We start from the raw sequence: 26,200 nt of genomic DNA, 5'->3' as shown, positions 1-26,200 counted from the left end.
AATTCAGCTTCTTCCTCAACCCTAGCGATCTCCTCCATCAGAAAGAGGGGCACTGGCCACAGTGACCCCAGTGGGAATCAAGGGTCAAGGGAAAAGTCATGCTGAGTAATCTTGGATCTCCTATGCGTTGCCATCTCTCTTCCATTAAGTTCTGTAACTTCAGCTAAACAGACCAGAATTGCAGCAAAGCATGAATGGTGGCCTCTTTCCGGCAATTTTTAGCTCACTGGCAAATTATCATTTACTTTATCCTCATTTACCAGAAAATCTCATCTGCAACACTTTGTGTAATTCTTGGGACATTATCACCTCCGTTTTAATGAATTAAAAAACAGAACCCAAGTGATCAGTTCACCTAACCAAGACAGTGGAGCAGGTAAGGCAGGATGGGACCCACATCTGATGCCTTTCAAGACTAGCTCTCCCTTTGGAAAGCTGTTTGCCTCTCGATACCCATTTTGTACAGATCAATGTGGATATATTTATTTTTATTTGTAGCAAAAAATGGCAGTGGGACAACAATAAAGAAGTGAGAAGAAAGAGAAGACAGGCCCCCTTCCCTACCACCCAATATAATCACCAGTTTTATTTCTCCATGTCCCATTCCAATTTCTATGCGTATAAACCATATTTTTGTGGCTACAGTAACACACAGACCCAATGTAGATTTTCTCTCTTTCCCTCACTTATTAGATCCAAAGGACTTTGTTTATATACTATGTGGATTCTACCATCGTTCTCTTTAATAGTGATAGAACGATCCATCAGATAATTACACTAATTATTCTCTGATTGTTGGGCACGAGTTGTTTGCTGCAATGAACATCTCTGTGCAAATGATTCCAGTCCATCTCGTCTCATATTTTCTTAGGACCAACTTCCAGGAAGGGATTATCTATCGAAGGGTATGAACAAGTTATTGATTCTTGGAGTAGAACTAGGAAGTGAAGGGTGGGGAAGGCATTTGGGGGTGGAGTACAACTTAGCTGTGCTCAAGAACTTTTGGAGAGCCTCTGAGCTATTCAGGTGGCTAAGGCAGGTATGAGTTTCAGTTTGGAACTCAGGTGAGAGCTCTGGGATAGATAGGGCTCATTCAGTGTTTTCTTTCTAATTAATTATCTAGCAACAAAGATTCTCCTGAAAGGGAATAATCATTATGAAGCAGAGGTGGACAATATTTTCTCAGTGCGACTCGAAGCAAATCTTCAGGGACGAGTTCAGATTGCCTCTATTATAGCCTGCCATTTGGTCAGAGAAGGAAATTAAGCAGATTAGTCAAGCTAGATGCTTTTCTTTACAAAGCCATGGAGGTTATTACTCAAGGCCTTGTTATCTCAAAGGTGTTTGCAGATTGATTTTTGGATAATTTGTTCCACGTAGAGAAGTTGGCAGGCAGATAATTTCTGGGCTCATCCTCTGTGCATTTTAAATATATAGACCCTTTGATCACCATTATCAACTCTCCAGAGTTCCCATCAGTCTCCAATGAGGCCCCACGGGTGATATTTCATAGCTCTGTGATGACTCTGTCCAATTCCTTAGTATAATTATTCACAGACCAGCTCTGGACAGAATTAAGATCAGCAGGCTTTAATACTTTAAGGCTTGAGCAAGTGGCTACATTAAACTCTCTTCCACTGACTTTCCACAATGGTTTCTTCTCTCCTATTTCAGGCATTAGCGGTAAACTGCTGACCACCAGAAAGAAAACAAAGCATCAATCTTTCCAAATGTTTAGTCCCTTTTCATGTATTTCTGAAGGTAGGTGCAAGTATAGTAACCAACCTCGAGGATATAAATGTCTCCATCTCAAATGACAAACTAGTTTACACGTCCATGTGCAGACTATCCTTCCCTCTGACCCCTCAAGAACTGTCAGGAAGTACATCCTAGTGTTCCCTGTACTTGGCACCAAGAGGCCATCAGATTATTCTTGTTTTTCCTGTTTGTAGTAACTTATAGATTTATAAATGGCATTCTTTAGAAGCCACACGTACTAGTGTTCAAAGAGAAAAAAGCAGGAATGAGACACAGAATGATTTTTTTGGTAGGTACCACCTTTTTAAATAATGCACAGAAAGACCGTGTTTACCTGTATCAGTTGTCCTCTCTGAGATGAACTGTTCAGACGGACAGTGCAAGAACTCTATGAAGACACCTAATCCAACCACCAGAGTCATCAGACAGGAAACCAAGGACCAGGGAGAGCCCATGAAGCTAGAAGGAGGTGTAGGCAGCTTTGGAACTCAGGGCCCAGGTAGCACTCCCGCCCATCGTTTTCTCCTCTTGTACTTGAGATGTTTAAGCAATTAACCAGAAAGATCATTGAAGGAAGTCTGTAAGAGTAGTCTTTAACTTTGGTTGATACAAAGGACCTTATGAAAATGTGGTGAGAAGTTCCAGACTTTCCCCAGGGAAAGGCACATAAGCCTACTACTACCTAGAGTTCTGTACATCATTTCAGGAATTCACGAACCCCTTCTGAAGCCCCTACATGAACCCTTGAAGAGTCTATGCTGCAAATAAAGGAAATCCACAGAGATTCTAATGACAGCCCACATGCCCCTAATAGCTGACACTTCTCTGGGACCCTGACCCTTTGTTGCAGGGACTAAAGGCTGGGATCACAATCATGTAAGGAAATGGAACTTGATGTAGGGGTCATAGACCTAGTACTTCCAGGCTCCAGGTTCCCAAGCGTTTGGGTGAAAATCAACATGCTAAGATTTCCCCAGGACAATGCCAAGTAAATGTCTAGGTTCCCATGACTATGACCCACCCAGCACATTCACAGATTCAACATCTGGACTAAAACATTTGAAGGAAAAAAACATGATTCTACCCATTTAATGTTATAACTTAGGTAGAAATCTTCCACAGAGGCTGTCTTAGTAGCTTGGGTTGCTATAACAAAACACCATAGACTGGGTGGCTTACACAACAGACAGGTATTTATCACAGTTCTGGAGGCTGAGAAGTCCAAGATCAAGGTTCCAACAGATTCAGTGTCTGGTGAGGACCCTCTTCTTGGTTTGCAGACAGCTGCCTTCTTGCTGTGTCCTCACATGGTGCTGGTCTCTTCCTCTTCTTACAAGGGGATTAATTCCATAATGGGGACTCTGCACACACGACCACATCTAAACCTAATCAGCTCCCAAAGGCCCAACTCCTAATACCATCACATTGGGATTAGGGCTTCCACATATGAATGGGCACAGGCCATGTTTTCAAATCCATCTTTCTGTGCATGAAGGGCTTTGTCTAATTGTGGGGTCTTGAGATGAACGACCTGGCAGAGAGAAACTCCCTGTGAAAGAAACCCCAACTGGTGTGTACTCTGTGCCTCTCACGTGCCAGACGGAGTGCTGAGTGTGTGCAATTTAGTGGTGAAAAGAAATACAGGTTGTCTGTACCCATGGACTCACGGGGTAAGGCAGCCAGTTAAAGAGGCACTGACAATAATGTGGAATGAGAGTCACGATGGGGCGACGGGAACAGTTATGAGGCCTGTGAAGGGGTCTAATCTAGTCGAGAGCTTAGGGAAGCTCTTGCAGAGAACATTTGGGCATGATCCATGGGGCCAGAAATTCACATTAAGTCTGTGAGCAAAGGGACTGTCCTAGGAATCCTGTAGTTCTGAGTTGCTTGGTACCACCCAGAGCCAGACTGGTAAACAATTTTTTAAAACTATGTACTCTGCACACCTATTCATTCACTCGTTATATAAACATCGAGTATCTGCTTCATGTCACACTCAGTCCTAGCCACTGAGGATACAGCGATAGACGAAACAGACACAGTCCTGCTTGCCAGGGGCTCACATTCCAGCTTTCGCTCAAGGACTGAGAGAAAGAGGAATAAGGAGAGAAAGAAGTTAATTCAGAAGCTGCTGAAGAGGAGAAAATCATAGGACAAGCCAGGCCTAGGGTGATGCTTGGATCAATCAACTGATACACATACACACAACAGAATGCTACGCAGCAAGGGGAAGGGAACAAACAACTGATACTCACCATGGACAAATCTCAAAAGAAAATGATGTTGTGCAAAAGAAGACAGAAAAGAAGAATGCGTAATGATTCCATGTATATGAAAAGTTCAAGAACAGGCAAAACTGATCTACGGCGATAAAAGCCAGAATTACAGTTACCTGTGGGAACAGGTGCTGACTTGGATGAGGCATAAGAGAACTTTCTGGGGTGTTAAAACGTACTCCACATTGACTTGCGTGATTAAATAGTAACAACCAGAACCATGTTAACGCTGGTGGGGTGATTTCCTGGAAGGAGGCTTAAGAAAACTTTCTGGGGTGATAAAAATGTCCTTATCTTGACTAGAACTGTGTAAGACTCATCAAACTGTACACTTAAAATATAGGTATTTCGCTGTATGTAAATGATACCTAAAAAAAAGTCTAAGAAGAACAAACAAAAATATGGCTTGCCTGTAACCCAGCAGGTGGGTTTGAATTAAGAAGAATGCCACAAAATCTTACTTGGAACTGAAGCCCAGAGTATTTGGAGGGAATGAGCCTTTAATCCCGTATCATTTCTGTCCACACAATTCCATCAGCATCATCAGATGCTTGATTCCCGTGAGCTTTCTTAACAAGAGGTTGTTCAGGCACACATCAGTTCTCATTCATGAGTCTTTTCACATATGAAACGACCAAGCCCTCTCTTTACCTGGTCCCACGCCATCAGCTGTGTGGAGCCAGGAGGAAGTGTTTGACATCCGATGGCCCTCTCTGCTGACAAAGGTTGGAACCAAATCAAGAGGGAGGGAGCCTGGTTTTCAGGGAGATGAGATCTGAGTTGGGAGATGGCTCTGGCCCCCTCTAGCCGGGAATAAAAGCACTCTGAGGACAAGAACCCCATGGACTATCATCCCTGAGGCCTGGGCAGCAACTGACCCCGACCGGTCAAGCCTCTCCTTGAACATGTAGGTGGCGAAGGGACCCCTTAGTGCAATTATCCTTCATCCTCAGCAATCTCCAGCCCAATTCTGTCTTTCTCTTTCCTGCTGTGAGCACGTATAACGGTTTGACTCCCCGGAAATTCCTACAGAGAGCAACAGGGCTTCCAATAACTGGAGAGCAAGCTTTGCGATTATGTATTGTCTGCTCCAGACAGAAATCAAATATTTTGAGAAAAACTGAATGTTAGTAAGATGTGAAGTGAGCCCTGAGACATGTTTAAGGTGAATACAGTCTGGCCTCTGACACTGTCTATCACCCTGTGCCTCCCACTTGATCACCTTTCCAACCGCATTGCACTTACTGACCCACAAGAGTCCATGGGAATACTCCACCCTACCCCGCCTGCCAACATACCACACATACCCACAGGCTATTTTATCATTCCCACATCCACACTTTTGCACACATTTTCTCCCAACTGCAACATCGTTCCTTTTGCTTTGAACCAAACCATGCCCATTTTTCTTTTCAATTCTGCTGCATAGACCACAAGGCTAGGCACAGAGTAGGTATTTCAAAAGCACCATGATGATTAGATTATCTACCCACTGGCATGCAATACTTTCATAAAATAAGGCACTGACGATCAAAGAGGAGAAGGGAATCTAGCTTGGGGCCGGGGTCTGCGTTTCTTTGTCTTTCACCACTAGTCAGCTGTGTGACCCTGGACAGACCACCCAGTCTTAGTGGTTCTCAGTATTTTCATCTTTAGAATTAAAGGTGGTTCAAATTATAAAAGTATCTGAATTTTCTGCCAAGGACCATAGGGATTCTACGTGGCTATGTTTACTGACTCTACCCTGGCTGTGCTGTCAGTAGGAGACTCCACTGTCTCAGTCATCTCTGGCCCATGAGGTCCCCGAGCAGAAGACATAATAAGTAGATACAGCATCCAATCCAGCAGTCTGTGCCAACTAGAATTAGTCTTTGTGTCCTAGCCTAACATATGGCCAAGGTTCAAGAAATATTTAATGTCTCATTTTATTGGACAGAGAAAATACTGGACAAGTTTTCCCAAAATAAGAGGTCGAGGTGGCAAGGAAGGGGTGAAAAAGAGAAAGGAGAGTGGCAGAGAGAATAGTGGATGGACATCCAAGCTGGGAACTGGATGTATTTGGGAGAAGGCATCAAACAACTGGAACAGAACAATAATCAAAGACATAGCTAAAAAAAAATTATTTGAACTAAATGAAGGTCTGAGTTGGTGGACGAGAAAGACCACAGTGGGTTGCAGGAAAAATCAATGACAAGACTCAAACTTAAGCACATACTGGCAATACTTTGAAATAGCAGACTAAAGAAAAATTCCCACAGCATCTAGACAAAAACAGATCTCCAGCAAAACAAAACAAAAAGACTAAAAAGTCAGTTTCCAGAGTTCATCATTTCAATTTGAAACACTGGGATATAACAGTGAAGGTGATAACAGTAATAAGCATCACAAACGACAGCAGCAGCAGTTAACGAGTTCTGCACATTTTTGATGTACCTGTCACTGTTCTTAGTGCCTTAAAATATTAACTCATTTAACCTTCACAGCAACTCTATGGGTAGCCAATACTATGATTCACGTTTTTCTGAACAGAAGAAAGAGATGCAAAAAAAAAAAAAAAAAAAAAAAAAGAAGGGAAAAGGGCCTCCCTGGTGGCGCAGTGGTTGAGAGTCCGCCTGCCGATGCAGGGGACACAGGTTCGTGCCCCCGTCCGGGAGGATCCCACGTGCCGCGGAGTGGCTGGGCCCGTGAGCCATGGCCGCTGGGCCTGCGCGTCCGGAGCCTGTGCTCCGCAGAGGGAGAGGCCACAACAGTGAGAGGCCCGCGTACCGCCAAAAAAAAAAAAAAAAAAGAAAGAAAGAGATGCAGAATAAGTAATTTGCCCAATGCCAGACGACTAGTAATTTAAAGAACCAGGCTTAAGGCCAAGGAAGCCTTACTTGGGGGCTCTGCATTCCCAACCACAATAGTATAACACACACACAAGGTTTTAAGAGGATGTTTCATGTCCCAAGAATTTTATAGCCAGCTAAGTTGTGGTGCATTAGGAAAGCCAGTAGATAGACAATTTCAGATTCTGAAAAATGCAGAAGACATATTATCTACACACCCTTCCTTGGAGAAAAATTACTTGAAAATAGACCCTAGTCCACACTGGGGTGAGTCGAAATCATTACCTCTAGGATGGGGGAACTGGGATAGCAAAAGGACAGGTCCTGTGGGATAATTACTACCACAGGATTCTTCTTTCTCAGAAAAGAGTCTAAAAGAGAATCACTGCCTCATGCCAGACCAAATGGGAGACAAAACCCAAACTTAAAAAAAAAAAGACAGAAATCCCAATGGCATTTAGATTGTGCTTAAAAGCAAACAACTTCACTATGAATGGTTAACGCTTGCTTTGGCAATAATTCTGAAAATGGACACAAACAATTTCTCTGGATAATTTCTCCCTTAGACAAGACTCTCCAAAGGTACAGAAGTCCAATATTAACTAAATTAAAATGAACCCAAAAAACCCCACCTACCTATGCCTCTTAAAATGCCTAGCCATAAACAGACCAAATATTGGTGTTTTCCTTAGGGTTGTGAGGAAATGAGTACTGTTTTCTTTTTTGTGTGTTTCTACAAATGTCCTCTAATAAACCTGAACTGGGTGTTTATTCCAAAGACAAGCATTTTACTTTTTTTGTGGGGGAGGGGTGGTTAAAAATGTTTATTATGATAAAATATATATGACATAAAATATGTCATTTTAATCATTTTCAGTGTACAATTCAGTGTATTAATTATATTCGCACTGTTGTGCAACCATCACCGCTCTGTGTTTCCAAATCTTTTCCATCACCCCAAAAAGAAACTATAAACATAAGACAATATCTCCCATCCCCCTCTTCTCCCAGCCACTGGGAACCTCTACTCTACTTTCTGTCTCTATGAATTTGTCTACCTAGGTATTTCATATAAATAGAATCATACAAAGTTTGTCTTTTTGTCACTGCCTTATTTCACATAGCATATTTTCAAGTTCATCCATATTGTAGCATATATCACAAATGTATTCCTTTTCATGGGTGAATAATATCCCATTGTATGTATAGACGACATTTTGTTTATGCATTCATTTGTTGATACACACTTGAGTTGTTTCTACATTTTGGCTACTGAGAATAATGGACAACGAACACAGGAGTCAAATTGACTTTTTTTTTTCTTTTCTTTTTGTGGACATATGTTTTTCTTTCTCTAGAAGTGAATTGCTGGGGCATAGGGAAGGTGTACATGTACCTGTTTTTTTTTTTAATAGATCTTTATTGGAGTATAATTGCTTCACAATACTGTGTTAGTTTCTGTTGCACAACAAAGCAAATCAGCCATATGCATACACATGTCCCCATATCCCCTCCCTCTTGAGCCTCCCTCCCACTCTCCCTATCCCACCTCTCTAGGTCATCGCAAAGCACCCAGCTGATCTCCCTGTGCTATGCGGCTGCTTCCCACCAGCCAACCGTTTTACACTCAGTAGTGTATATATGTTGATGCTACTCTCACTTTGCCCCAGCTTCACCCTCCCACCCCTTGTCCTCAAGTCTATTTTCTATGTGTACCTCTTTATTCCTGTCCTGCCCCTAGGTTCTTCAGATCTTTTTTTGTTTTTAGATTCCATATATATGTGTTAGCATATGGTATTTATTTTTCTTTCTCTGACTTACTTCACTCTGTATGACAGTCTCTAGGTCCATCCACCTCACTACAAATAACTCAGTTTTGTTCCTTTTTACGGCTGAGTAATATTCCATTGTATATATGTGCCACATCTTCTTTATCCATTCATCTGTCGATGGACACTAAGGTTGCTTCCATGTCCTGGCTATTGTAAATAGAGCTGCAATGAACATTGTGGTACATGACTCTTTTTGAATTATGGTTTTCTCAGGGTATATGCCCAGTAGTGGGATTACTGGGTCACACAGTAGTTATATTTTTAGTTTTTTAAGGAACCTCCATACTGTTCTCCATAGTGGCTGTATCAATTTACATTCCCACCAACAGTGCAAGAGGGATCCCTTTTCTCCACACCTTCTCCAGCATTTATTGTTTGTAGATTTTTTGATGATGGCCATTCTGACTGGTGTGAGGTGACACCTCATTGTAGTTTTGATCTGCATTTCTCTAATGATTAGTGATGTTGAGCATCTTTTCATGTGCCTCTTGGGTATCTGTATGTCTTTCCTTGTTGAAATGCCTATTTAGGTCTTCCACCCATTTTTTAACTACACTGTTTTTTTGATATTGAGATCCATGAGCTGTTTGTATATTTTGGAGATTAATCTTTTGTCTGTCGTTTCATTTGCAAATATTTTCTCCCATTCTCCCATTCTTTTTGTCTTGTTTATGGTTTCCTTTGCTGTGCAAAAGCTTTTAAGTTTAATTAAGTCCTATTTGTTTATTTTTGTTTTTATTTCCGTTACTCTAGGAGGTGGGTCAAAAAAGATCTTGCTATGGTTTATACCTAAGAGTGTTTATCCTATGTTTTCCTCTAAGAGTTTGATAGTGTCTGACCTTACATTTAGGTCTTTAATCCATTTGGAGTTTACTTTTGTGTATGGTGTTAGGGAGTGTTCTAATTTCATTCTTTTACATGTAGCTGTCTAGTTTTCCCAGCACCACTTATTGAAGAGGCTGTCTTTTCTCCAAGACAAGCATTTTAAATAAGTAAAGTGTTCTTATATGTTGAGCTTTTCTAACCGGGTGGGACCTCTGTTGGGGTTCTATGCCCTCCACCACTAGGAGTATTTAACAGTCAACCTCCCCTCTCACCTGCCCAGGTAGCAGGTACCAGGTACCAGAAATCAAGAACCAGAACCGTGTCCATCTGCCAAGCCAACTCCCCACCCATTGCTCCTAACAAGGAGAGACCCTGGCCGCTTCTGGCACTGCTCAGAGGTCTCCACCATAAGTTGAGACTTGATTTCCGAATGGTCCTCTCATCATAGCAACTATTATTTTATAGTACTTTACCTGCTTCTTCGTCACCTTTCTTCCTCCGGTGACCCCACAAAGCAGACATTTTACAGGTGAGGAGACCACAAGGCTCAGCTACGTTAGGCAGCCTGCCTAATCTCACACAGTGAGTGAGCAGAGCTGCGTTCAAACCCAGGCCTTCTCAAAGTCTGCACTCTTTCCTCAACGCTGCACAGACCCTCTTTGTGCTGCAAGTATTGATACGAAAAGCGTGCTTCTATGTCAGCTCCCCAGCCTGTCAATTCAACAGAATGAAAGTGCTCACTAAGGACTAGCTGCGTGCCAGGCACTCTGCTAAGGACTTTACCTGCATCATCTCGTTCAATCTTCTGGCAGGGGTTATTATCAATCCCATTTAAAAAACATTAATTGTAAAAATCCTGAAGCTTAAGGAGGCTAATGGCTCACAATTACAAGGCTAGTAAGAAGAGGAACCAGGATTCAAACTTAGGAAGATCCCAGAGCAGCGCTCATAACCACTACATGATACCATCTCCTGCTACTAGGATCCCCACAGCTGAGGAAGATGAAGTGATTTATCTTTCAAGGCCACAGAGAAGTGGTTTTGGTGAGAAGGAGAAGCCAGAGTCGGTAACTAGCCAGTACTCTGTTAACCCAGCAGCAGCATGAGTCAACTGTCAGGGAACCACAGATGTGGAAGATACACGGGAAGTCATCGAACGCTCCCCGCCGGATGCAGAAGTCCCTAACATTAGCTATGACTAGTTGTCCACACAATTGGTGAAGAGTTTTAACGGTGAGATAGTACTTTGAAACACATACCAGAGGTCTTCCTCCATCTGCTGTCCACCAGGGTGTCATACAGGCCTCCAAGAGTGGGCCTCTCCCTACCTTTCCAGGTTCCATGGTTACTAAGCTCCCCTGAACCCACAGCTTTACGTACAAGCGACGCAGAGGTAGCAGGAGGTGCTTTTGTGCTGGTCTCTCTGCTGGAACGCTCTTCCCCTTCTTCAGGTGACTCACCTTTTCTTGTCTGTCAAGAGTGAGCTCTCATTTTTTTTTTAATGAACTTATATACAACACAGAAATAGACCCACAGACATAGAAAATGAACTTAGGTTACCAAAGCAGAAAAGGGGAGGGGGGAAAAATTAAGAGTTTGGGATTAACACATACACACTACTATATATAAAATAGATAACCAACAAGGACCTATGCACAGGGAACTATACTCAATATTTTGTAACAACCTATAAGGGAAAAGAATCTGAAAAAGAAAAAAAAAGCATATAGAGAGATAGATATCTGAATCACTTTGCTGTACACCTGAAACTAACACACCACTGTAAATCAACTATACTTCAATACAAAAATAAAATTAAAAAACATGCTGGTTCTAAAGTTAAAAAAAATAAGAAGTAAGTTGACTTCTGTGGGGGAAAAAAAAAAAAAGCGTGAGCTCTCCCCTGGGATGCCCTCCTAGCTGTGTTCTCTGTGCTCCAGCATGTCTTAGCCCAGGGTCCTAAGAAGCAGAGCTTGAGACTAAGATTCTGTGCAGTGACTGACTGGAGGAGAGTTCTCAGAAGAAGGCAGACTATGGAAGCAAGGATGCGATTTTGGCTGCAGACTAGGTCATCCTGATTCCATGGGCGTTCTGCAGCACAAAATGCACCACTTCATGGCCCCTCATTGAGGCAAGGGGGGCAGCCTTTTGTATCCCTGTGTTATTAATTGGATATGGGCTGCCCTAGGGGTGCAGGCATTGCCCCTCTGCCAAGCAGCTCCCCCGTGGCCACAGACAAGTGTCCTGATTTCCTAGGACTTCTGTAACTAGGTACCACAAACCGGGTGGCTTAAAGCAACAGACACGTATTGCCCCGCAGTTCTAGAAGTGAGAGGTCTGAAACCAAGGTGTCAGAGGGGACATGCTCCCTCCAAAGGCTCCAGGGAAGCATCTTTCCTTGCTTCTTCTGGCACCTTGCTACCGATGTTTGATCCCGATCTTGATTTTCCTTGGCCTGGAGATGCATTACTGCAATCTCTGCCTCTGTCTTTACATGGACTTCTTCCCTGTGTGTGTCTCTACGTTCAAATTTCCCTTTTCTTATAAGGACTCTGCACGTACTGCATCAGTGCCTTCCTTCCTTTTCCTGCCTCACTTCCCATCCACTCAACCAGTGTTCCCTTCAACTTCCAAATAAACTATTTGCAAACCCTTGTCTCAGGGTGTTCTCAGTTTGGAGAAATTCAAATTAAGATATTTTGAAGGCTAGGACAACTTACTTAACCTCTCTGTGCCTCAGTTTCCTCATCTGTAAAATGGGGGCAACACTAATACCTCCCCCATGGAGGGTGCCATGAGGATTACGTAAGGTATTGCAGTCAATACCCTTGGAAAAGTCCCAGTACATAACAAGCGCCCTGTGTTAGCTACTGTTATCTTCCTCATCCCAACCAGCAGTCGGTGGAGCTAGTCAGCAATGGGTGGGAAACAGCTGGTGCCCCCATTTTGTGCCCCCCATAGAGAGACACAAAGATCACATTATAGGCATTTCCCTCGCTGTGTCAGAATGAAAAGGGGCCACAGTCCTCTCAGTGTGTACTCCTGCCAGCTCTTCCACAAGCAAATACATTTACGAGCTCAGCCTCGGTCTACTTCACACAGTCGTGCTGCAACCCATGAAGTCATTTAAAAATGCATAATTCGGCAGGGACTTAGCGCCAGGAGAAAGTTTGTGATCTGCAACACTCTGTCTGCTCCTGGCTCCTCTCTCTCCCCCACAGCCTCGACGTTTTTGAGATGACTCTTTGCTGGGTCACTTCCCAAAATTAAGAGCGGAGTCATCACTCTAGAAGGGCCTTTCTTTCCTCACCTGCTAATCAAGAGTCCTAAGAAAGTATGAATCAAGAGTCTATCTCCCCCAGAGAGGGGCCTAGGAGAGCCTGGGTTCCACATCTTCAGAATCAGATGCCCCTGTAGCACAGAATCTTTTTGGAGGTACTAGAGGAAGCTGGCCGGGCCCCCTTACAAATGTGGTACCATCTGTGGAGCCTCCCTCCTCAGAGGTCCTAGCATCAGCCCGGCAAGGCCCCTCCTCCAGACTCCTAGGTCCCACAGCCCCACCTATTCGCTTCTGTTACCCTGACCCTAGCTGCTTCCTTTATCTCCTGGTTATTTTTGTGTCCCACATTTGCTCCAGCAATCTTCCAACACTTGTGTATTTCCCTTCAATAAAAACCGTCTGAGGGACTTCCCTGGTGATCCAGTGGCCTGGCTCCATGCTCCCAATGCACAGGGCCCGGGTTCAATCCTTGGTCAGGGAACTAGATCCCACATGCCACAACTAAGAGTTTGCATGCTGCATCTAAAGTTCCCACAGGCTACAACTAAGAAGCCCGCATGCTGCAACGAAGAGCCCGTGTGCCGCAACTAAGACCCAGCACAGCCAAATTAATTAATTAATTAAAAACTCTCTGAAATATCTAGCATAGTTTGGGGTTTCCTTCCTCGACCCTGACTGATACAGGTAGATATTATAGTTACCTTCATTTTGCATATGAGGAAATGAAGGCACGGAAGTTAAGTAACTTGCCCAAGGTCATGCAGCTAGGATGTGCTGTCACTGGGATACCCAGCTGCCCTGCTCCAGTCTGTGATCCTAACTGATGCACGCAAGTGCCTCAGTGTCCTCAACACCCCAGTCAGCCAGAGAGTGAGGCAGCTAGATGGGAGCCAAGGAGAAAAGGTCTTTTTTTTTTTTTTTTTTTTTTTGCGGTACGCGGGCCTCTCACTGTTGTGGCCTCTCCCGCTGCGGAGCACAGGCTCCCAACGCGCAGGCTCAGCGGCCATGGCTCACGGGCCCAGCTGCTCCGCGGCATGTGGGATCCTCCTGGACCGGGGTATGAACCCGTGTCCCCTGCATCGGCAGGCGGACTCTCAACCACTGCGCCACCAGGGAAGCACGAGAAAAGGTCTTTTGTTCAACAAAAAATGTAGTAAGGGCTGATGCTGCTACCTTCTGAGGATAGTGAGTCAAAACAAGTAGCCCTCTCTACCCTGGAGGCACCAAAGAGACCGGAGAGTGAAGAAGATGCACAAATCAATGAGATGCAGAGTAAAGTGGTAAAGGCTGAACAATGGCAGGCCCTTGTGGACACACAGAGGATGGGGTGCAGAGAATGACGGCCACCAGAAGATGCCCACGTCCTCATCCCCAGAATTTTACACGGTGGAAGTGCCTTTGAGGAGGTGGGTGAGCGGGGAGAGGATCCTGGAATGGCCAGGTGAGCCTGATGTAATCGCAAGGATTTTTATCCGTGAAAGAGGAAGGCAGAAGAATCAGAGTCAGAGAGAGATTGAAAGAGGCTGCACAGCTGAACATGGAGAAGGGCCACAAGGCAAAGAATGCAGGCGGCCTCCAGAAACTACAAAGGCAACGGAACAAGTCTCCCTTAGAGCCACAAGAAATGCAGCCCTGTTGACCCATTTTAGCCTTCTGACCTCCTGAGCTTGAAGACAATACACGCGTGTTGTTTTAAGCGGCCCAGTTTGTGGTCGTTAGTTATGGCATCCCTAGGAAACCAACACAAGGGGGAGATCAGTTGGAGGGGGGGAGATCAGTTGGAGGAGGTGAGGGAAGGCTTCCTGGGGAAATCCAATAATGAAATCATGAAAGGATGAGAGAGGCTAACAGGCACCTGGGGAGAAGGGAGCCTTCCCAGAGGTGAGAAGACACTGGGCCGCTCAGGAACGGCACATCCTCTGCAACAGAGAAGAAAGCCAGGGAGACAGCAGCAAGGTGATCTGAAAGGTCAACAGGGACCAGATCAGGAAGGGCCTCCTGAGGAGCCTGAGGCTTTGTAAGCAGTGGTGTGACACAGCCACATGGTCTCCAGGGACACCTCCTCTGAGTCCTCCTCTGAAGGAGAGAGACCAGAGTCGGGGGGAAGTCGTGTCCATTACCGAGGGGAGAGATGATGGAGGTCTGGACCGAGATAAGGACCATGGGGTTGGAAGGCAGAGTCAGAGGGACTAGGAGATTGGAAAGGACTTGGTCATTGAATGGATGTAAGGCGAAAGGGACGATGGGACCAGTATAAGGCTAGGATTCAGCAGGCTGGGTCACTACTGGGCATATGCACACCTGTGGAGCCACAGTCTCCCCTCAGCCTCCACAAAGCTCCCCCAGTCCATATAAGTGGGGGTCCATTCCACTTTCCCTGCCCAGCATCCCAGTGCACTACACCGACTTCTTCATGATAAGCCCAATACTCTTCATTCCATCCCTTTGCGTTTTCATATTCATTTTTACTTACAAAGGATAGTATGGTGTATTGAAATTGCAAGATCATTGGGTCCAACAGATAGAGGCTGGCTTACAACCTCTATAATTGTATGACTGTGGGCAGGTTACATGTAATTCCTCTGAGCCTCAGTTTCTTCATGTGTAACACCAGGGTAATGGATCATATCTCACTGGGTCCTCATGAAGATCAAATGTAAATAAATGCCTGAAACAAGACCGGCCCTAAATAAATGTGAGTTACTCCCATCCCACTTGGCCTCCTATGCTGGTCCTCTCCCCACCCCATAGCCCTCTCCATTAATGGGCCATCGGACGCAGCTTCTCAAACCTCCTATGACCTCCACTCGGAGCATCTGAGCGCTTGGGGCATCTTGGGCTCAGGCAGCACAAACGATGAAATCATCTGCAGCTTCACGCATGAGGAAGCCATTCATCTCCCACCAGGACGGGCAACTCACATTCAACAAGCACCAGGGGTGGAAACATGGCAGCTGTCTTAACAGAACATGTCTGAGCAAAGCCGGAATAGACGAAGAGGGGGTGATGGGAGGGAGGAAAGAAATGTGAGATTCAGGACAACCTGAGTCCAGGCAGCTTCATCAGTTATTACACTGCCAGCCACAGTGAGTAAACGAAAGGGCTGGGGCTTTAGCGATGTTGTTATTTTGCAAATTTCTCTCCTTGGCATATCCCTATGTGCAGGGGGCAGAGGCATAATTAGTCTCTAAGCTGCTGAAATGGCTGGAAGTGACTAGCAGTATTGACTGCTCTGAAGTGTCAGGAAAGGGTGTCCAGATGGATTCAGAGGCTTATCCATAACAGCTTGCTCAGTTTGTGGCGAGAGTTTAAGAGATGATTGGCCCCTTCATGTAAAGGAACTGAAAAATTAGCCTCTTCCAAATCCCCCCTGGCTCCCCTAGGGCTGCCTCTGCATCCTGCCACATCCAGCCTAAAGAGAGACGTAGCAGAACTTTCTCTTGGGGAAAGAACTTTGAAACAACACAATAATGCAAGGCCCCACCAACCATGGGCCACTGTCCCCATCCCCAAAGGTCACAATTCTGACTCATCCAGGAGGGTGCTGGGCTCTGAGAACAGGATTAAGGGCTTCATGTTGGTGTCCACTGAGGGTCCCTGCAACTGGGTACTTCTGTGTCAGGTAAAGCATATAAGGGCAGGGAAGAGAGGAGACAAGGAGCGGAAGGCAAATTTCGGGCACTCTTCTAGATATTTCTAACATCTTAATCATGTACTTCTCAAATACAGGCACAGGGAATCCAAAGAAACAGAGAGCAACTTCCGAGGGATCCACAAAGTGACAGTTTTTAGACAGAACGTCTTCATAGGACAAAATTCTACTGTAGATACAGAGCGAACTAAGCTTGAACCTTTACACACATGGGAAGGTTTCAAGGAATTACCGCCTGGAGACACATTCTTTCATAGAATACAAAAAGAAGTACTTCCAAACTCACTTCACAAGCCCAAGATAACCACCACACGGAGAGGTTACAAGGATATCACGAAAAAGGAAACTTTCAGGCCAATCCCTCTCATAAACACAGAGACAAAAGTCCTACACAAATATTAGCAAACAAAATGCAGGGAAATATTAAATGAATACTAGATCCTCACACCTCCACTCCACCGTGAACCCCTGGGAACCACTAATCCATTCTAAAAGTTTGACATTTCAAAAATGACAACCTCATCTTTGGGGATTGGCTTTTTTCACTTGGCATAATTCCCTGAAGCCTCATCCAGGTTGTCTACGTCCATAGTTCATGCCTTTTCATTGCTAGGTGTTCTATGGTGTGGATATACTAGAGTTTGTTTAGCCAGTCACCTGTTGAAGGACATCTGGGCCGTTTCCAGTTTTTTTTTTTTTTTATACCTCTTTTATACCTCTCTTCCGAGCTCTACGTTCACCGGCACCATGTTGGTCTTTTTTTTTTTTTCTTTTGCGATATGCGGGCCTCTCACTGTTGTGGCTGGTCCTGTTGTGGAGCACAGGCTCCGGACGCGCAGGCCCAGCGGCCATGGCTCACGGGCGCAGCCGCTCCGTGGCATGTGGGATCTTCCCGGACTGGGGCACAAACCCACGTCCCCTGCATCGGCAGGCGGACTCTCAACCACTGCGCCACCAGGGAAGCCCCCCGTTTCCAGTTTTTAGCTCTTACAAATAAAGCTGCTATAAACAATTGTAACTGTACAGATTTCTGGAAGTTTTCCTTTCTCTGGATAAATGTCAGGAGTACAGTTCCTGGGTCATATGGAATTTGAAACTGTCAAACTGCTTTCCAGAGTGGCTATAACATTTTATACTCCCACCATCAATGTATGAGCGATCCAGTTTTTCTGCATCTTCACCAGTACTTGGTGTTATCATTTTTTTTAGCCATTCTGATATGTGTGTAGTGTTATCTCATTGTGGTTTTAATTTATACTACCCTAATGGCTGATATCTTCTCATGTGCTTATTTGCCATTAGTATATCTTCTTCAGTAAAATGTCTGGTCATAACTTCTGCCCATTTTCTAATTGGACTGTTGTCACTGATTATTTGGATTTTTTGCTGTTGAGTTTTAAGAATTCTTTATATACTCTAGATACTAGTCCTTTGTCATATAGTTGGTTTGCAGATATTTTCTCCCACTCTATAGCGTGTCTTTTCAATTTCTTCACATTAGCTTTCCCAAAGCAAAAATTTTAATTTTGATGAGGTTCAATTTATCAGTTTTTCAGCTATAAATAATCCTTTTGATGTCAAGTCTGTGTTAATTTTTTGCTTTTTAGTATACTCAAATCCATCAGTGTTCACAAATCAGTTCAGATTCCTGACTCTGTTCAAACATACAGTTGACAAACATACAACTTATACTTGGCTGTATATCCTGCCGTAGTAGCGGGTTTCTCGTTTCAACACAGAAATGTTGAAAAAATATGTCTGTTTTGCTTTGAAAGTTTTAGTGACACTCTTCATTTATTTTTTAGAAGTACAATATTTTTAAAATTATGTTTTCAATCAGGATGATGGATAGTTGCTTAAAAATGGGAAACAGGAAGCATATGCTCAGAACTATCAAAAAGATGTAAGAGAGAAAAATTCAGAACAACCTGGGAGGCACGGATCCAACACGACATCATCCTTCAGAATCCCTTCATTGAACCTGACTAGGAAGAAGCTGGGAGCACCACCCCAAATTCAATTAGTGACCAGTATTAAGCAGCTGTCAATCTGGACAGTGTAAGATATCCTGAGATACTTAGTTAACGTGTGACTGTTATTACTGTAGAGCTGCAAAGGCCTAAAACTCAGTATTTCTTGCACAAGAAAATCCTGAACATTTGCCAAAGATCACCACTTCTGTGGCTACGTTTAAGGACCACCCCAATGGTTGTGGGCAGTCTCTAAAATGACCCCAGTGATTTACTCCTGGAATCTACACCTCCGTGCAACCCTGCCCCTCTGAGAGTGGGCGACACCTCCTGGCTCACTTCAAACAGTGTAGCAAAAGTGACGCGCCGATGGTACTTCGGGGATTAGGTAATAAAAAGACTACCATCTTGCATGCCCTTTCCCTCTCCTCCTCTCTCCCTACTCCCTCTCTCCTTCTCTCCTGCCCTTCCTTCCCTCCTCTACCCCCTCCCTCTCTCCCGCTCTCTCTCCTTCCACTCTTTCTCCCTCTCCCCTCTCTTCTCCCCTCTCCCCTTATCTATCCCTCCCTCCTCCCTTTTTCTCTCTCTTCCTCTTCTCCTTTCTCTTCTTCTCTCTCCCTTCCCCTCTCTCTCTGCCATGTTGTGAGTTATCTTACATGTTGACTCTCACGTCACAAAGAAATAACATCTTCAGCCAACAGCTAATGAGTCTCTGAGGCCAACAGCCGTGTAAGCGATCTTTTCACAGGATCTTCTGAGGACTGCCAACAGCCACGTGAGTGCACTTGGGATCAGATCCTCCCTTAGTCGAGCTCTAAGAGGACTGCATCGTGTGCGAGACCCCAAGCCAGAATCACCCCGTCAAGCTGCATCAGGATTCCTGACCCATGCCCGTGAGGTAAGAAAAACTTGTTGTTTCAAACCACTACATTTGGGGGTTATTTTTTATGTAGTCACAGGTGACCGATACACCATACATATTCCACAGATAACTAATAATTTGGAGTACTATCACCAGACTTTTTGTAACTGAAAAGGGAAAAGTCTTGGCTAGAAATTAGTATGATAAAGAGGCACAATCAAACGTGTGCACACGCACACACACACACGCACATACACACACACACAGAAATGCTTGAAGCTTCTTTAAGATCAGTTTCAGAATTACCTTTGAAGTTGAAGCTCACAAACTAGGCAAAAGACTGGGGAAGACACAGCTGTATCTATTTGAGATGAAAATAAAAGAAGGCCGCCTACTTAATTGAAGGACGCCCTCAAAGGAGACATTTTAATGCACTTTAAAATGTACTTGAACACTTGGTACGCCCAGTGTTTTATTTTGCAGTGGTAAGCAAACGAGGGAATTACCATCTGGCCATTCTAGATATTTCTTCCATATACTATATGACAGTGATACCTATGGAAGTATGAAGTTTCAAATTACTTCAAATAAAGAAGGAATTGTAAGCAAGATACGGATGGATGTTTGCATGGATGGAACTGAATGGGAAATGGACAAAATGGGGCAGAACAGAGGGGTCTAGACCTAGGTACTATGAATGCAAATGTTCTAGCAGGCAGAATATCATTCACTAATAAAAGCTAGCCCTAAAATCTGCCTCTTTATTTCTTAATGGGGTGATATAAAACGGAGGACATGTTTAAAACACACCTTCGTAGTCACAGTTGTAATAAAATGAGAAGTGAATTTGAAAGCTTGCCCTCCTTCAGAGATCTATCGTGGCCTATTCAATGGGGCACACTGATGGCCTCAGTGAAGTTGCTGCCGTTCTTCATTGAGGAAAAACACACACAAGTAATCACAAAGTTTTAAAAAAATCTTGCCAGAAACCTCATCTAGATCTTAATCAGGAAAGCAACCTGATTAAGGCCACATATACCAAAGGACAAACAGGTTTAATGTAGCAATTTTCCCAAGGTATTAACTTTTTTTTTAAAGAATTGATATCTGATGGCATCATTGCTTCCGAGCTCTTCACAGCTTGAAGGCCTTTGTGGCCTCTTTTAATTGCCCCATGAATTTCCTCTCCTACCTTTGATTCCCCTAAAGGAAAGGAAATGTAACTTTGATTACATGTTCGTAGTTGGAAACCCCAATGAGGTTTCCCAACAGCTAGGATGTACTCACGATTGACCCCAAACTATCAACATTCTGTGCAGAAGGCTGATGAGGGAACATCTGGGAGTCTCAAGGCCAATTCAAAAACTAAAGTAACCAGTTCCTTTGCAGGAGAGAAGCATAAATGGAGCCCCTCGAAGAAATGGGAAGATCGCTCTTAAAGCTCCGCAGGGCCTCATACTCACAGGAGTCCCTTGAGAAGGCTAAACTCTGCTCACCCGAAGTGGCCAACGGCCTGGGTCCCTCCAAGTCCGTTCCCCACACAGTTCCAAGCACTATTTTTACTAAAGGACCTATGCATGAAGCTATCCCACTCTTTAAAAATGATCTTTAGCAGTTGTACCAGTGGCTCTCAACGTAGCTGCACATTAGAATCAACTGGAAAGGTTTTGAAGCCCCTGCCGTTTAGGTCTCAACTCTTTACCAATGAAATCAAAATCTCTGGAGTGAGGCCTAGGCAACAGTGTTGTTGTTTTTTTTTTTTTAACTCCCCATTTTTTCCCAATGTACAGCCAAGTTTGAGAACCACTGGGCTGCACCATTCATTCACTCATTCATCAACATACTTCCTGAAGGACTTCCTTGGTGGTCCAGTGGTAAAGAATCCACCTTCCAATGCAGGGGACGTGAGTTTGATCCCTGGTGAGGGAACTAAGACCCCACATGCCGCGGGGCAACTGAGCCGGCACACCACAGCTACTGAGCTCACGCACCTCAACTAGAGAGCCCGCGTGCTGCAAACTACAGAGCCCACGCACTCTGGACCCCACGCGCCACAACTAGAGAAGAGAAAAAAACCTGCATGCCACAACGAGAAGCCCGTGTGCCACAACAAAGAGCCTGAATGCCGCAACGAAAGATCCCGTGTGCCTCAACGAAGATTCCGCGTGCCACAACTAAGACCTGACACAGCCAAAAATAAATTAATTCATTAAAAAAATTTCCTGAACACTCATTTTATGCATGGTCCCTGGGTGATCCCTCAACCACCCTGTTCTTTAGTTAGTAATAATGTATGTATGTCTATGTCTGTAATTCCAGCACTAGGGTTAGCAGTGGATGAACACATAAATGAATGAATGAATGAATGAATGAATGGCCTTCCTCATCTAACTGCCTCCTCCTGGCTCGGGATCCAGAGAGGAGTTGTAACGCTCACAGATGGCCCTGAATTGATTAACCCAACATGTAGTGAAATGCATGAAAAACTAGGCAGGGAAGGTGAGTGATGGTGGAGAAATCCAATCTCATGGTATTTCCTTTGCCAACAACCTAAGAGCAGTAAAAAGCAGTCCTAAGGGGCCAATATGTCACCCCTTATTCTACACCCCCCACGAAATCCTTGTGCACTGAGATAACCTACATACTTACACTGAATCATGTATGAAATACTCACGGTCATCATGCTCTTGCTAAAAGAGCTCCACCCTTCAAGGCCCTGCTAACATTTCACCTGCTTCAGAAAGCCTCCCTGACATGTCCCAAAGTGTGGTACCTGTGATGAAGCCAGGTCCACACCAATGGGCATCTATCTGTGAACTAGTTTAATAGTTGAAGATGTACTTTTGCTTGTAATAGAAACCTATCAGACTTCTGTTCATTACAGTGATAGAGCAATTACGGTGATATGAATTCTCATTTGAAAAAACAAGGGAAGTATATCTTTCTTTTTAAAAGCAAAAGTGCCAAACAAATGAGAAAATAGATAAGGCAAAGGAATTGTGATGGGGGCACAGGAAAGACTGAGGTGTGAGAAAGTCTGCCAGAGGCCTCGGAACCCACTATTGCCCTATTACACTCTGCATGGTATCGGTTGTTTGTGTCTGTGCTTTTCTCCCTGACCACAGAGTCACTGCAAGGTGGGGAAAGCGGCCAGTCCTGCTTGTACAGTCCTCACCATGCCAAGCACAGTGCCTTACACAGGAATTCTGAATAGACTCCATTTTTCTATTATTACGTTACCAGCCCCACTTAGGTTAAAGGCAATTGACAAAGGAGTGAGCCCACAAAGCAATTCAGGTCATGGCTAAAAATATAAAATTAATATTATCCTCAGGAGCAGCCCTAAAGGGACGAGGTGTCATGTCACCCTCCTCCCGCTCCGCCCCCGACTCCCCACCTGGCAGGTCCTGAGCCTTCTCCCTGACAAACAGCACAAGATCTGCATCCCAGACTCCTTCTCCGTGAGCTTGGCCACTGGGTGACAGGATTCGGCAAGGCACTTAAGTCACAAGAGATTCGAGAGATTTCTTGACATACCGTTGGACCCTCTCTACACTCATGTTTGGGGTGTTTCAGAGAACTGGCTCTGACAAAACAAAACACAAACCTCATTTCAATGTGACCACCAGCCTGAGAAGCCCGCGGAAGTCACCTTGCCCTTCCGGCTCACGCTCCATGGGCTGCATCTCCTGGGGTCCCTCCAGAGCACGCGGTCCCCACTCCGTCCCTCCCACCCAGCCTGAGCCCCCACTGAGAAGCCCAGAGGCTGGGAGGCCCCCCTCACAGGGGCTTTGTGGTGTAAAAGGATCTGACACAGCTTAGAAAACAGGCAGACACCGAGCGCCTCATCGACACAGAGGATATTTTCTCAGTTAAAAAAGATGTGTTCTCACTTAAGAATGCTAATGGCCCATGCACAGAAATAAAATCCCTGACCTACTTTGAAGCTGAACTTACTAAACAAGCTGAACTTATTACTCAGAAGAGACTGTAAATCAGTAGAATAAAGGCCAACTGGAATTCCTCGCATCCTTCCTTGACAGGAGCTGCCAAGAAAAGCACAAAGGAGAGTCGGAGCCCTGGGCTGGGAGTCAGGAGTCAGGGTTCATGTCCAGCTCTCACTGCCTCTCGCTGTGTGACCTGGGAGCTATCACTGTCCCTCTCTGGTCCTCAGCACCTGCATCTAGGGGCTGGAGGAGGTGCTCTCTGAGGTCGTTTCCAGCTGTAATAGCTGGTGATTCTATTTTTTAAAGAATTTAATGTTAAAAAAAATTAAAAATAATTATCAAGGGCATATCTTGCCAGACACTGTGAGACAGGGCTAGGACATACACTGCACCTCCAAGGAGCCCAGAGCCTAGCAGAGCGAGTGGGGCGGTCCATACTGATTAATGGATTTATTGCCTAATAGCAATTTGAAAGCCGCCACAAGGCTATAGTAGACATAACACAACTTGTGTCTGCAACGAGAATTCCCTCTGGCAATCCACCTGACAATTTTGGTTTAGCTGAATGAATCTTTCAGTGCATTTTAAACCACTGCATAGCCACAAGTGACCATCCGCAGGTTATAATCAAATTTATCACACTGGGAAGGAAGAAAGTGGCGATACATTTCCGTGGGGTTTTAGGGCAATAACATGAGTCATCCCTGCTCATTCCAGAGAAAATCTTGGAGCGGCAAGTTAAATTATCCAAACCAGAAGCGGAGAGAAGCAGGAAAGGTTACTGCGGTAACGGTGGGCGTTTGTAACCCACGCAATGTTGGATTAGTCAGTAATGATGCGAGTTACTGTGGGATGTTCAATGATGTTACTCAGAAAACGCCATGGGGCATGTAACTGCAGGACCCCTTTTCAGTCCAGATTTCAGGCTCAGAGACCACCCTTCACTGAGTCTTTAGAACTCACTCACCTTCACTGAGCTCAGTAAATAAAGCTGGTGAGAAAGAGTCTCCCCAGGAGGAATAAGTGGATCTAGGGTTTGGGTAGAGAATGACATGTCTCACAGCCACATCCAGGGATGGCCAGGTGGATTCGGGCTCTGAAGTTTCAAAAACAGAGACCAAGGCAGAGCAAGATATGGAGAGTCCTGCAGAGACTGGATGCCCAGGGACCAGAGAAGGCGGCGTCCACTCAGAAGGACTTTGAGGGGCCCTGGCCGGAGACATCAGGATCACAAGCTCGGCCATCACCATACCCATAGCCCTCACCACTCGGTAGCCTGTCACAGGGCTCAAGGCATCTCCCTGCCTCGGAGATATTTGAGTGTCCAGAGGCCCCATGGGACAGCTAGAACCAGAATTCTTTTTCTCCCCAGGTCACAGATGAGGACACTGAGATTCTGAGAGATACACCCAAGGCCACTGAGCTGCTACATGTCAAAGACAGAATAGAAAGGGAGTGTGCGCAGCCTTACATCACTGAGGATAACCCCAGCCCTACCTCCTCTCGTCCCCAAACGTCCTGCTTCCCCACCTCACACTCCCACACTCGTCACCAACCTCCCACACCTGCCCACACAGTCCGCACCCGCCGACCACAGCCCCTTCTACCCACACCTGCCACTCCCACCCTCTCCTGGAGGCCTGCTTGACTTTGAACAGACTCTTCTCTGCCCTCCACGAGCGGCGATTTTATGATGACAGGCTTGCTCTGACAGCCAGTCTTTGACCTGTTCTGAGAGGCTTCATGTCGCTGGACCCAGAAGGTGTTTGTTTGCCCCATCGTCTCAGTGTGTCATTCTCAGTAACGTCCCCAGGGCTCAACACAAATAGTGAAGAACAAGCAGAGAGCCCGGGGCTACAAGGAAGGCGACACCAGGTGTGGGTCAGCTGGCTGGAGGAGCCGTAAGAGGCTGGTGTGAAAACTCATCTGATTCCAGAATCCTGAACGAGTTCTCTGCTCTGCACCTGACGAGAGCTTCCCTGACATACTGAACCCTGTACAGATCCAGTTTGCTGCATCTGAGTGAACAAAGGGCTTCTAGCCCCCTTGGGATAGCAGTCCTGTGTCCTGTAGTGAACGCAAGGCCCTTGGACAGTAGGATAAGGACCCACAGCCCTACAGAACTGGGAGAGCACCGTTCTAGCCCCATCGACCTAGTGGGAACTGGCAGGCAAGAGACAGCAAGAGGACGTTTACCCAGGATCCCTTAGAAAGACAGTGGCAGTCCTGGGCTAGATCACAGACCTCCTGGACCCTAAAGCACTGCTCACCACAACTGCCACTTCCCTGAGCACACCTGAGGAGGGCAACCCTAGTTTTGTTTCAGCCTCTCATTCCAATTCACAATTCTTCTGATTAAGCGCTGTCCCAGATTTCTCTTGGAGACCTCTTTTCCACAGCCAGCCCCTACGGCTTGTGATCTGACCCTGCCATCAACTTCAGGAATGGGTTCTGATTGGGCTTAGCTGAATGAATCTTTCCGTGCCCTTTCAACAGAATCAGCATCCCTCTCAACGCACCCCTACCCAGTGCAGGGATGGACACAGGACCCAAATCTGCCCAGTGGCAGGCAGAAGTAGTTTGTTCAACCATTAAAAGAGAAGGTGAGGGGCTTCCCTGGTGGCGCAGTGGTTGAGAGTCCGCCTGCCGATGCAGGGGACACGGGTTCGTGCCCCGGTCCGGGAAGATCCCACGTGCCGCGGAGTGGCTGGGCCCGTGAGCCATGGCCGCTGAGCCTGTGCGTCCGGAGCCTGTGCTCTGCAACAGGAGAGGCCACAACAGTGAGAGGCCCGCGTACCGCAAAAAAAAAAAAAAAAAAAAAAAAAAAAGAGAAGGTGATTAGCACCACTGCAGCCTTCATCTAACCACGTGGGACCAGACAGGGAGAACACGACAGAAGTAAGCCGACAAGAAAAGGAAGAGCGGGAGAAAGTGCAAGAAGGTGGAGTGTGGGATCCACTGAGCCTTTGA

The 26,200-nt window shown here is 45.4% G+C and overlaps 1 protein-coding gene across 2 annotated transcripts in view; it reads right to left on the bottom strand.

The window, feature by feature from the left end:
- The window catches only part of PTPRT (protein tyrosine phosphatase receptor type T), a 1,079,376-nt gene that overhangs the window by 587,241 nt on the left and 465,935 nt on the right, over positions 1-26,200 (bottom strand). The window lies entirely within an intron of this gene.

The sequence above is a fragment of the Delphinus delphis genome, chromosome 15 (genome assembly GCF_949987515.2).
Source record: "Delphinus delphis chromosome 15, mDelDel1.2, whole genome shotgun sequence".
In the NCBI taxonomy this organism is placed as follows: Eukaryota; Metazoa; Chordata; class Mammalia; order Artiodactyla; family Delphinidae; genus Delphinus; species Delphinus delphis.
This window is presented reverse-complemented; position numbering and strand designations above follow the sequence as displayed.